The sequence below is a fragment of the Ambystoma mexicanum genome, chromosome 9, assembly GCF_040938575.1.
Source record: "Ambystoma mexicanum isolate Mex_15411 chromosome 9, UKY_AmexF1_1, whole genome shotgun sequence".
Taxonomy (NCBI): domain Eukaryota; kingdom Metazoa; phylum Chordata; class Amphibia; order Caudata; family Ambystomatidae; genus Ambystoma; species Ambystoma mexicanum.
The window spans coordinates 856541990-856558810 of record NC_090931.1 but is presented as its reverse complement, the minus strand read 5'-3'; the positions used below and the strand labels follow the sequence as shown (position 1 = coordinate 856558810).

The following is a 16821-nucleotide window of genomic DNA, read 5'->3' as shown; positions in this document are numbered from 1 at the left end:
ATAATCTCGGTCTGCAATATCAGTCTACTTGGTTGTCAGTATTGGGTGCAGCCGAATTTGCATACAATAACTCCCATCATTCATCAATCTAATGTTCTCCCTTTTATGCTCTTTACAGACACCACCCAAAGTCTACTTCCATCTCCTCTCCCAATCCCTGAATAGGTACCAGCCACAGGTGAGTGGTTGCAATCTCTGATACAACTGCACAAAGAAGTATATGTGCATCTCAACAAGGCCCAGAAAATAACTAAGATGTTCGCAGACCATCGGCTCAAGGCTGAACCAGAATACATACCAGGCACTAAAGCAGGGCTCTCCACAGAACATCCAAATATTCAGGGGGAGCATAAACTCCTCCTTAAGTTTATTGGTCCTTCTGAGGTACACTCATGTATCAATCCTGTGGTGGTAAAATTGAAAATACCCACACGTGGTCATGTACATCTCATTTTTCCCTTCAGTCTGCTAAAACCATGTGTGACTGGCACTCGACTTGCCCAGTCTCCCTGCCATCTCGGTCCATGCGGTGGACGAATACGAAGTGCATGCTATATTTGGCATGCATATGAGGAGAGGTTTACCATACTAGTTAGTGGATGGGAAGGGTTTGGGTCCAGAGGATTGTACATGGAAACCGTTACGAACAATCATGCCTCTCGCTCAATTTTTGCGGCAGTTCCATGTCATCTGTGCTCCTTCATGTGTGGGTTAGGGTGCGTTGCAGAGGGGTATTGTCAGGTTTGTTCTGCACAAACATGCACCAGGGTTGACATCTTCCTTGGCGTCTTGGCCAGCGCTCACTGCCGAGTACAAGAGAACTAAAAGTCCCATGACAGACGTCATTGGAAACTACAATGCATGACGTTTTCGCGTACCGTTCCTTCCAGCAGCAGGAACTGCTGCCTCCTTCTGATTATTTAAGAAGTGGTTTATGGTGAGTTCTGCGCTCCTAAACTGTTTTCAATAAGTTGCCTTCTTGTCCTGGGTACTCTTTCTTGCCTATTTTCCCATTTGGCTGACTTTCTGCTGTCGACCCGCTTCTTCCACGACCATGGCAGCGATTAGTCCTTGTTACATTCTAACTGCTTTCCTGGTGCAAGGAACTTTTTGCCTGATTACTGGATTGCCTCTTGGATTGTCCCCTGTTAACTGATTACATGGTTCATGGATCTTTTTGCCTGACTACTGGATTGCCTCTTGGATTGTCCATTGCTGACTATTTACCTGGTGCATGGAACTTTGCCTGACTGCTGGAACCCCTCTTTCTAGATTCTACTCTGTTAGTTGTGTCCTTGTGGCATTAGGGGATAGGTTCCTGCAAGATTGCACCCTTGTGCCATTCGGGTCAGTCCCTGAACTTAAAGCATCTGGCATCCGCAATCACCTGATGTTGGGGGTTACCCTGATTCTATGGGCTTCCTGCTTACTGATAGGAGACAAGCCACAAGCATAGGTACAAAGTGCTTCACACATCATACACCGGTAGGACACATGTGACTAGGGGTGGCGAAGGGGATTTGGTCTGTAAGTAGACCTCATCATTGTTGTTTTTGTTTGCTTTTCAGCTGGCTGTGTGCTTTCTCCTGCCTTTCATCTGAGCCTTTAGTCTGGTGGTGGTTCTATATGCCCTCCCCAGGCTGCGCTCTCAGGAGAAAGTCTCCCTCTATAGGAGGAGACCCACGTACTCACGTTGTGTGCGGCATGGGTTTCCGTCTGGTCCAAAGTGCTATTGGTTAAGGCGTCTGAGTTCATGGTAGGCACCTTCATGTTTTAGGACGTACGATTCCCAACTACGCAGATACATTTGGTTTATTTTTGACATCTCACACAGTGCAAGTGATGACGTCACTTGGGGTTTTTACAGATATTTAGGTTATTTTGATATTATAAAGCAATAGTTGGGCATGTTACAATAACAATTCCAATTACCAACTTTTTTTGTGATACTTTTGCTTACGATGTGACTTCTGTATGTGTCACATCACATGCATAGCACGTGATTGCGTCATTGGGGCTATTTAATCCATGCTTCAAAATGGCAGTTTAGCAGCCACGTGGAGCTCCAGCACTTAACTTAACGGTTTCTAAAGGGATCTACCCCTTATAAAGTAAGTCTTATTTCTGTCCATATCCCCATACTTTTCTCACTGATTATATATCATGGTAACTGATCAAGGAGCCTAATAGCATTTTTCTCTCATATAAGGATTTGGTTACAAGATATAAACTGCCTGATTCATGGAATTATTTGCGCCGGAAACGGGGATTTGTGTGCCATTCTGCCCGCAAATCCCTGTTTGACAAATGGGGATTTGTGGGCAGAAATGCGCACAAATCCCTGTTTTCGGCGCAAATAATTCCATGAATCAGGCAGAATGTGTCACTGAACGCTTAAGAGGGCAGTTGGCAACACGAGTTTTCAGAGAGTATCGACTGGTTGTTTTGAATCATTAGACTTTAGGATACTACTGTTCAATTAATCCTCACCAAGCTTTGTTTTTGCAGGTACTGATAGTCTTGGTAATTTGTCCATTTTTCAGGGAACATTTCAGAGCAAGAGCCCAGTCATGAATATCAAGCACTACACTGTGGATCCAAGCACTTAATCTGATAATACTCCAGTTGTGATGTATAAATATCCTTGCATTTTAAGGTCTATTATATTTGTTATCATTCAACCACTTGTTTATCTTCTCTAGTGTTTATTAGAGGATCATTTAATGATTGTTAATTTTTGTGGTTTTCTTTTCAAAATTCCTTATTTCCTATATGTTTTTTCTTCTACAATATTCTTATCTTGACCTTCTCAACTCTTCTCTTCACTCTCCAAATCTGCAGAATCACCATTTGGATTATTATTATCACTTACGTAATTGGATATGAGTGTGTTTTGCCTTGAAAAAGCCCCTTGGAGGGTGAAACTGATGGCCATGCGGTCGTCACATCTATAACTTCATTGATACAATAGGATAATCCATTGTGTGGCACTTATTGAATGAGAAATGTTTTGTCATTTTACTAACACACGCTAGTGCACGGATTTTCTGACATTTTGGTGAATGTATTCAATTTGATTTCAATATATATGTCTTAAACATATATGGCTTACTGTTAATTCCTATCACTAAATGCATAATTTACACAAAAGAGCGCATGCTGTGGGGTTCTGCTTGTCTGTTTACTATAACTATTTAAATGGTGGAGAAAAAGTCTTGCGAACACTTAAGATATCCCAGACCACATGTGAGTGACCATAATCCCCCATGGATTGCACAGCATGGGGACATATACTTTGACCCTGTTAGTTCCAGAAAGTGGCTTGTTGCTTACTTGTTTACAGTTTGAGGTGATGCGATCCTGCTATTTCTTTGCACCCGGTGTCAACCAGGGGTGAAGCGATCCTGCTATTTCTTTGCCCCTGTTGTCAACCAGGGGTGAAGCGATCCTGCTATTTTTTATGCCCCCTGTGGCAACCAGGGGTGAAGCGATCCTGCTATTCGTTTGCTTTCTGTTTCAACCCGAAATGAGGTCCCCCTGCTATTTGTCTGAGCGTACCCCTTTTCTTTTGCTACTTACAAATAAAACCCCTTTAATATGTCACCTTGGCCTAAGCATCTAATTGATCTTCCCTTATCATAATGACAGTGTTAATCCAGAATGAAATTTAGAGAGGGAATGGCACACAGCTGTTAGAATTAAGGAGGAGTCTATTCACAGAAAATCATCAAAGCACTTGCCAAAGAGTTTCGTCCAGAAGCACTTCACCAGGCTCAAACATGTTGAGATACTAACAAGCTAAAGTTGTTTTTATTAATCAAGAAAGAGAAATAAAATCATGATACTAAAGAAATACTCACTATCTCAGTTAGGAAAAACATATTTTAAACACACAGGGCATCATTATGATTCTGGTGGTGTTAGTAGTGCTAACACTGCAAAAAGTAAATTGGCCATTGCCACTGGTGGTAACAGTGGCTTCTCTACCCATTTACGAGACTACTGTAGTTCCCACTCCAGAGTCCTTTGGGACTTTATTGGGGGAATGCCATTATAACCTTTGCTGGTAATAATGACAGCACCATTAGCACCATTTTCTATGGTAATCCTGCCATGCAAAACAGGTGTTTTTTTAAGCCTGGGCAAATACATTCACCCAAACCCTGTTTCTGAATTTGGGATGCACATTAAAATGTGCAGAAACACCCCTTATTTGTGTAAATAGGCTAAGTAGGCGAGAAAGGAAATCTGAATATGGTGCATCTTTTTTGAGTGCAAGCGATGAGATGTAGCAGACTATCTCATCACTTGTGCCAACACATGTTTTCGCAGTAGGCCTTTTACTGTAGATGCTTACTTACAGATGGACAATAAATAAAATAAATAAATATGTTATGTGTTTTACCAGGTTATAGCTGATAACATTGCAATATTCCTTTAAGCAGTGTCAGAGTCTTTCTGAATGGTTGACATATGACTGACTCTTCCTCAGCACTATTGACCTTTCTGAAGTCATTGACCTGCAGACATTTGATTGATCCCTATTAATAAATACATAAACTCAGTAGTCCCCATGTAATCACACTCCACCCACCCATAATGCACGACTGACCCTTCCCAAACCCTATACTTTTCAGATGTTCCTATATGTTTTGAATTCTCTATATTGTAATATTATAAATCTCAATAATACTCATTGAGTCTGATTTACAAAAGCATTTTACAATGGCACAATCCCATTGAAAAACACTTTGTAAATCCGGCATATTGTGTGGAAATCTGAATGATGAGAAGCAGACCCAAGAATGCCTGATATTTGATGGACTCTGCAGGTTTGACTTGCAATCTTACACGTCCCCACTTCAACTTTACTGACTTGATCAACTTCAGAAGGATGAAAGGCTGAGTTCTTCCTACCCAGATTCAAACCTGTAGGTTACACAAAGATCTCTGCAGTAGGTGCATTAATCTATTGAGATATCTTACTTCAGTGTTTAATGTGCAGTCCTACTTGGAAAACAACCACAGATGCAGAGGCCTCCATTTCCTTAAGCAACCATTCTGAACAGCTTCACCCAACATCTTCCTTTCCCTTAACCTCTCTCCCTTCTTGAAGACTTCCAAGTTATGTTGTGTATGTGTTTTTCCCCCAAGAATCACCCAGAACCTGCCCAATCCTCTTTTGAACATCCCTGAATATTTATCGTGCCAAATGGAGATTTATGCGGATTCGGGCTGGAAGAAAAATCAGTGAAAACCTGCAAAAGTACCCACATTTCACTAGGAGAATTGTGTGAACTGGTAGTTCACTTTTGAGAAAGTTCACCCAGGCTTACCAGTTTTCCCTCTTTTGGGTTTGCAAACTAATAATCAGTAAATCAGGCTGTAACAATGTTATTGCCTGATTTTACAAGTAACTCTAACCTTGTACTGAGACCCTGGATTTCCTGATGACCAATAAAAAGTGAAATAAAATAACAGTAGAACAGAATACGATCCATCCTATTAAAGTTAACCTGTTGTTTATATAGAACCTATGCAAATGTTTTGAGGTGCATAGATTGGTAAACATTTGAGTCCTTGCCTTTAAGCATAGAGATCGCACTTGATAAAAGCAATCTTTAGCCAATTATTATTTTTTCTGTGTGGCCTGAAAATCGTTTGTTTTTAATGCTTTTCAGTTAGGGAACACACAGTATTTTGATTATATTTAGCTTCAGTCAACTACTGAATATTTCATATTTTCACAACTAGCCTGCAAAGAAAGGACCTGTAAACAATCCTTCTCTGGTCATGCACCAGCCCTCTGGAACTCCATCCCTGTATCAGCTTGGAATGTCCCCACAATTCTCCAACTCTGCAAAGCTCTCAAAACGTGGCTTTTTTTTTAACAATACCTGACCAACTACTAAATCCGACAGATGCACAGTGTCAGGCACAGACAGTACTGTGGTACTGTTCAAAGATGCCAGCCCAAATGCTGGATAGCCACACCCTGTAGAGCGCGTCACTGCTTCCACGCTAAATCCAGGCTTTAAACAATAAAATAACACACGTTGTGAGGAATTTAGGATGAGAATTCGTTTTTCTATGTTTATATAAATGAAACAATAAGACATGGTTATGATGTCAACATGTTTGGTAAGGATGAAGTTCTCCTATGGAAATGGCACTGGCTGATACAAATTTTCATAAACATCAAACTAATGTGAGCCTATCATTCTCACCCCTCCATCCTGAACAAAGAAACTGATTCTGTAACAGAATGCCACCTGTGCGGGTGTGAAAGCCCTGGCTTTTTGTTTTAGTTAATATAAAATTATGCAGATACTTCAGTTTCTGGAAGGGTGGAATGATAATCTGCCCCCCTTTATAAATGTTCTATGCCAAAATTATAGAGCAAACATGTGCCTTTGCTGAGACAATTGGCTGGCAACCTCAGCCTCCAGTCTGTATTGGCACAGGCCATGTTCAAAGGCCACATGTGCATTCCTGACTGCTTATGGAACAAATCGTTCCTGCAGGCAGAGGTAGCTTTTCAATCTTCCGCACCATTGATATAAATCACAATAGTTGTATGCATTAGTCAGTCTGGTGGCATGCAAATCTACAAAGATAAGCCATGTTTGGACGGGCATTGTGACTGCTGCAGGCACACAATTATACAGCCACGGCAATTTGATATTACACTATTGCCAGCTCTGTGTGCAGGGCCTAGCTGTGACAGGATTGGTGTACATTAGTATCTGATCTGACTGTCTCCAAGACTGCCATTTTGCACAATAGTCAAGATGCTCCCTCTTTGATTCTCATGTTGAAAGGTTAACACCTTCCCCAGGATATAGGAACTTCCCCTCAAGAGGTTTCCTGCACTCCAATGCTTCAGAGGCAGCACTGACAAAACTAAGACCTTCTCACATCAGGGTGCTGATCACTGGAATCCCTTTGAAGTTAGCAGTCATGTAACGGGGGTGAATTAGAAAAGCCAGAGAGAAGAGATGGGCGGAGGGTAGGTTCTTACCATCTAAGGTTTATGTTGGGGCTCGCCTCCTTTTCCTGGTCCCTCCATTTCCTGCAGGCAAGGTTCTCTGGGCGTGATGTCATATTGCAAAAGGCACTTGTTACAACAATCTGGATTAACCCCCTAACAGTAGGCTTGCTTTGAAACAATCCCCTGTGAAATGTTGCCTTTAAAAGGAGAGGTCACACCCTCATGTTTTTTCTTAATTCATTTATGGACTCTTGAAGCACAAGAAGAATTCACTGAGCTTCTGTTGGGAGTGCAGCCCATTCCAAAGTCCTCCACCAGTGAGATGAAGACAAAAGGCATTAAAGGCTGAGCCGAGCTCTGTCCTCTACCACCCAAAGGGAAACGTGGGATGAACTTCTCTGGACCAACGCTTGCTTCTCTTTTGGCTGCTCGGGAACCAGGCTACTGTTCATTAGAGGTGGGGGATACCCTCTAGGTACCAGCCAGGCTCCCTGGAGTGGGAGTGCAGCACTGAAGGACTCACCTTGTCCCTGGAATCTCTAGATTTGGCCTTTACAGAAACCCAGAAGTCATGGTACCGCTCTGACCATCGATTTCTGCATTAAACTGCTTGTGAGCTACAACATCTCAGGCATCGCCTGCCTGTCACAAGCTTCTTCCTGGCAAGTGCAGCTGATGCTTGTGAACTGCACTGTGAGTTGGAGTCAATTTCCCATTTCCCCAAACCAAATCAATGCCTCAAAAAGTGCCTTGAAGCCTGGCTTGGTGTTGTTGAGTAGCAAAAACAAGACAAAGGGATATTTGGAGAGGTTCTGTCTTCATCATCCATATTAAAGGACCATATCGACTTTTAAGGCCCCTTCTCTAACTTTTTCTTCATGAACTTAACTTTGAACTTTACCATTGTTGCCAGTCTACTCCCTGAAACACCCCCGCTCATCTACCCAGGGTGACATTTTACAAAAGTCTGCATTCTCTGTGTTTAGTTTACAGGGGTTGGTTTTTCCTAGTGTTTTCTGATTAATTGTTTGCATTTTATTGGTTAATTTAAAGTCCACATGTTTTAAGACCCTTGACTGGACATTCTTTTATTTTGGACCACTGTACTTGAGTCGATTGACTTGCGACTGCTATCACCTCACACCCCTGCTGAAGAGGACAGCCTGCACTCGGCCTGCGCTATCACAAAAGGCGAAGGAGGTATGCCGCCCATGCTGCATCTGGTTCTCATTTATTATTGTGGCCAATGCTGATTTGATAGTAGCGTGGGGCTGAGTAGGCAGTTCAGCCACTACTCACCGCTAGTATTTATATATGTATTGGTTATTTACATTGCAGGGCAAGAGCCATTCCACCACAGTTGTTCAGTGACATCCTGCTCTCTCCATCTGAACATCATGGCTACCATCCCCTCCCAGGTCCGTCATTACTCACTAGACCTCCTGATCTCCACAGCCATACCTTACAGCCACCCTTAATTCTTTCTGACATCATTGTGTTCGTCTATCCATCTTCGACCAGTGCCCTACGCCAGGATTTGCCTTCCCTTGGTACTCCTGTTAGCCAACATTGTAACACCAAACATCCTATCCTAGTGACCATCTGGGCCTACTGTCTAATTCGCAAACACAATGGGCCTCATTATGAGTTTGGTGGCAATTCAGCAGTAAATCTGCCGAATGACTGCCAAACTCAATTACCGTTTACCCACTTGGTCCAGTGGGTTTACCTCTGGATTAAAAGTGGTGGGTGATAGTGTGGTGTACTTCCCCATTTTTGGAGTCCATAGTACTCCATTGAGATTTTTTCCAGCTTTACTGTGCAGTAAATCTTCAATATTTTGGAAGTAAATGGCGGATTTATGTGGTGCAGGAAAAACAGCAGTATTTACGTTACTTCCTAAAAAGATGGCAGTAACGGAATTGGCACTACATTTCCCACATCGCTGAATTTGCAATGAAGCCCATTAATGACTTTTTATATTATGCAAAACATCACTCTATCCTAACTATCCCCCTCTGTCCTCACTCCCCTTCTGAGTGGCTGAACTGCTACCCCACACATCAGCAAATCACTGATAGTCATGCGAGGGCGAGCAGGCGACACATGGTAGAAAATGCAATGCATCCTGGCACTTGAACCGCTCACCCCTTATTGCCCCTAGCAATCCATCCACAGGGACTGGGGCGGTGGCGCTGAAAAGCCAGTCATGCCTTTTTGTCCCTAGAGCCTTGGACGAAGTGGGAAAAGGCCTCTCCACTGCCCACGACCTCGAACTGCACAGAGGTATCCAAGAGATGGCAATGGACATCTGTTTTGGGACATGCCTTGCCAATTGAGTTCAGTCGGTTTCCCGTGACTCTCACATTTAGAAAACAAGGGAACCAAGGTGCACGTAGATAACATGATTTGATGAAGATCACACAGTGTGATGGCAGCCACGATTAGAACTGGACCCATCTGGCTCAACCAGTGATATTTTAGTAACTGGACAATGTAATCTGCCATCTCTAAAGGCTACAGTTGCTTGGCCTGCCCATTGGCTGGGGGTGGTTTCACGGTGTGCCTGAGGTTTCGCATATTTACACTTGTCCAACACTATTATTATGAATGAAAAATTCCAAATGTGTTTCAATGCCACCATCAGCTTTGACCAATCGCTACTTTACAAAACTAAAATCCAAGCGATCAAGAGTGCTCTATTTGATGACTGGTGTAGGCAGTCACAGAACCCTCACTCACATGGACCTTCAAGCCTTCTCACTCGTGAAGGCGTGAAGCCTGACACCGTCTGCTCGTGAAATACCGCAGGTACGGAAATCAGCCATCTCGGTGCTGCTAGAGAAAAGAAAATGTGTACATCTGAAGAGCATGAGAAATGTGAAAGGGTAAACATAGCCATTGTTGCACAAGAGCGCTTCAGGGCACTCCAGAAAGCTCTCCTTGGTGGACAATGAAGCAAGTGGATGAAGAAAAAGCACAAGACAGGAAAGGGTGCCACAGCTACAGGATTATAATCGGTGTCTAAATGCTTATCTGTGAAGAGCTTGATCCTGGCAGGGCGCCAATGAGCAGGCCTTGAGATTGAGATAATAAGCACACCACAGCATCTATGTGATGGCACTCCCAGGTGGAAACACCATCCATGGAAGGCCATTGAAACTTGGCATTCCCAGTGCGCTTCCTTGTCCGGGATGCCATAGGACCATACCTGCAGTGCCCTATTTCCCCGAATCCTTGACCCCTTTGCCTCCTCTAGCAACACAACATTGGGGATGGCGCTTAGGTACTGCTGCGTGCGTGCACTCACGTTTTTTACTTACTGGGCACTTTAGCTGCACTTCTCTTCTCCCCTCCTAATCCATTTAACTAGTGAGGTGTAGGTCGGGTTGGGCCCCGCTTCTGCTTCAATTCTGATCTAATCAGCTAAGTGGCCAATACCTTCCAGGATGGGACGAATCCTACTCTGTTGCCCCCCTTTAATTTCTCCACAGCTCCCCTCTCCTTCTCTTTCTGTGCACTTTTCTAGGATCTGGAATGTGACCTTTGGGGCTTGTTGTGAATGCCCCTAACCCTGACCCCTTCCAATTTACACACAGCTCTTTTTTCTCTCTACCTCCTTTTAGTCGGATCTAGAATGTGGCCTTTAGGCCTTGTTGTGAATGTCCCCTGCTCGTGCCCCTTCCCTACTTACATGCATTTCTTTCTTCTCTCTCCCTCTTGGGGACCTGAAATGTGGCCTTTGGGCATTGTTGTGCATGTCCCCTGACCTCGCACCCTTCCCCATTTGCTCACAGTTTTTTCTTCTCTCTCTCTCTCTCCCTTTAGACGGGATCTGGAATGTTGCCTTTGGGCCTTGTTGTCAATGTCCCCTGACCCCGCTCCCTGCCCCAATTACACACAGTTCTTTCTTCTCTCTCTCTCCCTTTAGCCATGGGCTGGAATGTGGCCTTTGGGCCTTGTTGTTTATGTCCCCGACCTCGCTCCCTTTCCCATTTGCACACAGTTCTTTCTTCTCTCTCCCTCCCTTTGGCTAGGATCTGGAATGTGGCCTTTGGGCCTTGTTGTGAATGTCCCCTGACCTCGCTCACTTCCCCATTTACACACCGTTCTCCCTCGCTTTAGCCGGGATCTAGAATGTGGCCTTTAAGCCTTGTTGTGAATGTCCCCTGCCTGTGCCCCTTCCCTATTTACATGCATTTCTTTCTTCTCTCTCCCTTCCGGGGACCTGAAATGTGGCCTTTGGGCCTTGTTGTTTATGTCTCCTGACCTCGCTCCCTTTCCCATTTGCACACAGTTCTTTCTTCTCGCTCCCTCCCTTTGGCTAGGATCTGGAATGTGGCCTTTGGGCCTTTTTGTAAACGTCTCCTAAACCCACCCCTTCCCATTTACATAGAGTTCTTTCTTCTCTCCCCCTCGCTTTAGCCGGGATCTACAATGTGGCCTTTAGGCCTGGTTGTGAATGTCCCCTGCCTGTGCCCTTTCCCTATTTACATGCATTTCTTTCTTCTCTCTTCCTCCCGAGGACCTGAAATGTGGCCTTTGGGAATTGTTGTGCATGTCCCCTGACCTCGCGCCCTTCCTCGTTTTCTTGCAGTTCTTTCTTCTCTTTACCTCCCTTTAGCCAGGATCTAGAATGTGGCATTTGGGCCTTGTTGTGAATGTCCCCTGACCCCCCTTCCCTATTTACATGCATTTCTGTCTTCTCTCTCCCTCCCCGGGATCTGGAATGTGGTCTTTGCACCTTGTTCTGAATGTCCCCTGATCTTTATCCCTTCACCATTTACACACAGTTGATGCTTCTCTCTCCCTCTCTTTAGCCGTGATCTGGAATGTGGCTGTGGCCTTTTTTTAATGTCCCCTAACCCCAGCTTCCTCCCATTTACACAGAGTTCTTTCTTCTCCCTCCCTCGCTTTAGCCGGCATCTAGAATGTGGCCTTTAGGCCTTGTTGTGAATGTCCCCTGACTGTGCCCATTCCCTATTTACATGCCTTTCTTTCTTTCTTTCTTTCTTTCTTTCTTTCTTTCTTTCTTTCTTTCTTTCTTTCTTTCTTTCTTTCTTTCTTTCTTTCTTTCTTTCTTTCTTTCTTTCTTTCTTTCTTTCTTTCTTTCTTTCTTTCTTTCTTTCTTTCCTTCTTTCTTTCTTTCTTTCTTTCATTCGTAGATCTAAAATGTGGCCCTTGGGCCATGTTGTTGTGCATGTCCCCTGACCTCGCACCCTTCCCCTTTTGCTCACAGTTTTTTCTTCTCGCTCTCCCTTTAGACAGGATCTGGAATGTGGCCTTTGGGCCTTGCTGTCAATATCCCCTGACCCCGCTCCCTGCCTCAATTACACACAGTTCTTACTTCTATCTCCCCCACTTTAGCTGAGATCTCGAATGTGGCCTTTGGGCCTTGTTGTGAATGTCCGCTAACCCCACCCCCTTCCCATTTACACACAGTTCTTTCTTCTCTCTCCCTCCCCGGGATATGGAGTGTGGCCTTTGGTCCTTGCTGTGAATGTCCCCTGACCTTGCTCACTTCCCCATTTACACACCGTTCTTTCTTCTCTCTCCCTCCCTTTAGCCAGGATCTGGAAGGTGGCCTTTGGGCCCTGTTGTGAATGTCCCCTAACCCCCTCGCCTTCCCCATTTATACACAGTACTTTCTTCTCTCTCCCTCCCTTTAGCCAAGATCTGGAATGTGGCCTTTCAGCCTTGCTGTGACTGTCCACTGAACCGGCCTACTGCTCTATTTTATGCATTTCTGTCTTTTCTCTCCCTCCCTGGGATCTCCTTTGGGCCTTGTTGTGGATGTCCCCTGACCTCACTCCCTTCATCATTTGCTCACAGTTCTTTCTTCTTTCTCCCTCCCTTTAGCCTGGATCTGGAAGGTTTCCCGTGGGCCTTGTGAATGTCCATGTGCCCTGACCTCGCCCCCTTCCCGATTAACATGCATTCTTTCTTCTCACCCCTCTTCTCCAGGATCTTGAATGTGGCCTTTGGGCCTTTATGGGATGGTCTCCTCACCACAGCGCGTCCCTATTTACGCACATGTCTTTTTTCGCTCCCCCTCCATTTAGTGAGGATGCAGAATGCCATCTTGTAAATTCTTTTTGAACATAGCCTGACCCCTCTTCACCCTCCTTCCTCTCCATGTAGCACATTACAAAACACCATTAAATTAAAATAATGACATCTTTGCAATTTGACAAAAGCCTCAAAGCACTGTGCCGTTCAGATGTAATTCTTAAACAGCAACTAGGGTACTTAATTTATCTGACAATCCTCAGGGGGTCCATTACTAGGATTTATATAAGTGACCTCCAACCGCCCCCCCCCCATTTGTAGATCTCAGCAATCAGCACTTAACCAACTGAGCTACTTAACCAGAGAGTGAGGTACCTATGATACACATGTTGAACATCAGTCCCAGCTGAGAGCGGAACAATTTACATGAATGACAGTGGGGTTCTGTGTATAGGGTGAAACCAATAAGAAAGCCGCCCCTTGGTGCTGGACAATACTGCATTGGAAGGAGAGGCGTGCAATAGGACAGCATGGATTGGTGGCAGATGGAAAACACATTGGTATTCAAGGGGCATTGGAACAGGATGGTTTCTTTCACAGAAAAAGGCTATATAAGGAGGTTTGCTTGGATTGGCCCAAGCTCAGAATCTTCTGCTAGATCTGATCGAAGATCACTAAATCAGAACATTAAGTGGGGTGCAAAGAAGATATTTTCAGGGTTCTCCCAATGCTGTAGCCCTAATCCTAAGAAGCAAAATAAGTGGGTGCTTAGCCGTGAGTACATTTACATATTAAACATAGGACTTTGATTGATTGGCTGATATTATTTAATATAGAACACTTCTTAGCCTACAAGAGAAAGGTGTAGAGAGTATGCATACATTTTTTTTTAAAAAGTATTAAATAATATGAAACAACGAAGAGAAAGAAAACAGAATGAAAATAAATAGTACAGGTAGCTGGGCAGAAACAAATGGATAAGGACCCAGCAGGCAGGGGACCAAAGAGAAGGGGAATCTATGAAAGGTCCCGGACGTTCTCATTGCTGGTCCCTCAAGACAAATGAGGCCCCCTTCAGAAGAAAAGTCCTCTGTAGGAGGGAAGACAGGGAACCAATAAAAGAAGAGGAGGGAACCTGCAACCTCCTTCTTGAGGGGCAGAGCGATCACTGCACCAAGCCTCCATTCATTGGGATTCCCCAGAGTCCATGGGGTTAGGCTCAGAATGCAGGAGAATGTTATGTTATGTTATGTTGACTTATACTATGCACCACCACCACCCAGGGGTAGTCTCCAGGTGCTCTTCCTAAACGATAAGATGACCTATCATCTACCCCAGCTTCCTATTAGTGACATCAGCTAGATGAAAGGCAGAGATGCCAGGCTGAGGAGTGATTGAGGCATAGAGGGAACATACCTTTCCCACCATATGTCTAGGCAGGAGGTTGCTGGAGCCTGCACCAGTTTCCAGTCTCCAATAGCACAATGGTTGATGGCTGCATCTGGCACTGAGCTAAAGGCCCCCATGGAACACTGGGATATTGTTCATTGTTCATTGTTTTCCCAGCCAAACACAGACCCTGATCTGATCCTCGTTCCTGTGCCATCACCACACAAAGACACACACACACACACACCAAGCCACCAGTAACTCCCCTTCAGCTTTGAGATGAATTCTGATTTCTACCTGAAGAAAATGAAGTCTTTTGCAGGTAGATGATATGTGATTTGTCTCTTTTAGGATAAAAAATACATGGGTGTCTGCAATATGGATTTTCTGCAAGTGATGTAGGACTTTCCTTGGCAGATCTTTCATTGTCACAATTTATTCTACAATGCACAGGTGCTTATGGCCTTTTAGTCCTTTAAACATTGTTTAGAAGGAATGTGGGAGAATGCATTTGATAAGAAGTTCCATCTGTGGTGTTGTAGACCTAAGCAAGATTTATTGTAGGGGAATGGAGGCAACAGGTGCTGAAGAATGCGACGAGGGCAATCCTGAATTGGCGCTGTCCAGAATGTGGGACTTCTGCAGCAGATCACATGATAAAATGGGTGTGAGGCCAGACCAAGTCTCTGCTGTGCTGCAGATCTTTGTCATGTTTTCCTTTTAGCGTTCCTTCAGACCGGCTGCATCATTTATCCGATTCATTTTGTTGTGAAGACTTCAAATTTCTCGATTTGATGCCGTGCTTCAGGCATGCCCAAAACATATAGGGACTGATTTACAAAAATGCTTTCAATGGGACTTTCCCATGTTAACATATTTTTGAAAATCAGGCCCATATTGTCTTAAGCTTGTAAACGACAACAAAAATCGACAACTTTTTCAGTGACACCTAAATAACGAAAACATGACGAATTTAGTTTCTTTTTTTTAATTTGGGTGGTCCCCCCAAATCCTCTGCTTCTACAGCTTCCCCCCAAACTACCTCCAACCTTTTTAATCCCTTACCCCAACCCATATATACTTTAACAAAAATATGTGACATTTTGTTCGTTATTTAGGTGTCACTGAAAACGTTGTCGTTATTTATTTTTCTTTATTAAGACTGCATACTTGGTTGGCCGTGGCATTCTAAGCGGATCACTACAATTGCTTTCATACCTTTTTTTCTTAAGGCCTCAGGGTTTGACTGCTGTAACCTCATTTAAATACAATTCCAATGGGAAAGCTGTTCAAACTTGCAGTTTTTCCTTCTCTTTCAAAAGCTTATGAAAAAACATTTTGAAATATCAAGTGTATTGGGGTTGGAATTCCAAGAGAAGTTGGAATTGAAAACGTGAAGCAAGGCGCTCACCCAGGAGAACACTAAAAAGGTTCCAGTAACAAAATGTCAGCCTAAGGCAGGTTTAAAGTAAAACTCAATGGCCAGCATCAATGAATTCCACACCCAACTAAGACCACCTGTTGCTCTGCTGTCCCGAGACACAAAGGGCTGGCTTGAAACTTGCACCTGGAAGGTTCCGTTGAAACTCGCCAGCCATGGCAGAAGAGTCCTCAAGTTTAATTGGAGACTTTCATGAAGCCAAGAAGATGATTACAGTTTGTAGGGTAAATTAACTTCAATATCTGATGTGTAGTTTTCTGTCAGGCAGGTCATGTAGCGATCAAACATCGACCTGCCTGGTGTCTCCTTTTGCACTATAGAGAAGGGCAACGCATGACTAGAAATGCTCTATTACTAAAGTAGCATTGCACTGACTATCCCTTCTCTGCTGGCAGTGGGAACGTGTTCACCATCCAGTGCTGGTCTGGTGCCATCCTCATCACAGAGCCAGGCATATGCCTCGATTCATGTCAATTCGTGTTGGAGGAGAAGCCACTGCTGACACGTGCTAGTGCCCCCCGTATCCAGGAATGCGGCCTTGCCTTGAGAGGCCTTCTGCACCCTAAGACATTATCATAGTACTTCGGACTAGAAGTGCTTCTTCAAGCGTAATCCTGTGGGAGAGCCTTACAAGAATAGTCAACCGGTGTCCACCTTTGTTTGTTCTTTGGGACTGGGCATCTCTTTGTGTCACTATAAAGAAAGATGTCATTGCCCTGGGACTGGGCATCTCTTTGTGTCACTATAAAGAAAGATGTCATTGTCCTGGGACTGGGCATCTCTTTGTGTCACTATAAAGAAAGATGTCATTGCCCTGGGACTGGGCATCTCTTTGTGTCACTATAAAGAAAGATGTAATTGCCCTGGGACTGGGCATCTCTTTGTGTCACTATAAAGAAAGATGTCATTGCCCTGGGACTGGGCATCTCTTTGTGTCACTATAAAGAAAGATGTAATTGCCCTGGGACTGGGCATTTATTTGTGTCACCTT

The 16821-nt window shown here is 44.1% G+C and overlaps 1 protein-coding gene across 2 annotated transcripts in view; it reads right to left on the bottom strand.

The window, feature by feature from the left end:
• Positions 1–16821, bottom strand: part of VWC2L (von Willebrand factor C domain containing 2 like) — a 540822-nt gene that overhangs the window by 485050 nt on the left and 38951 nt on the right. The window lies entirely within an intron of this gene.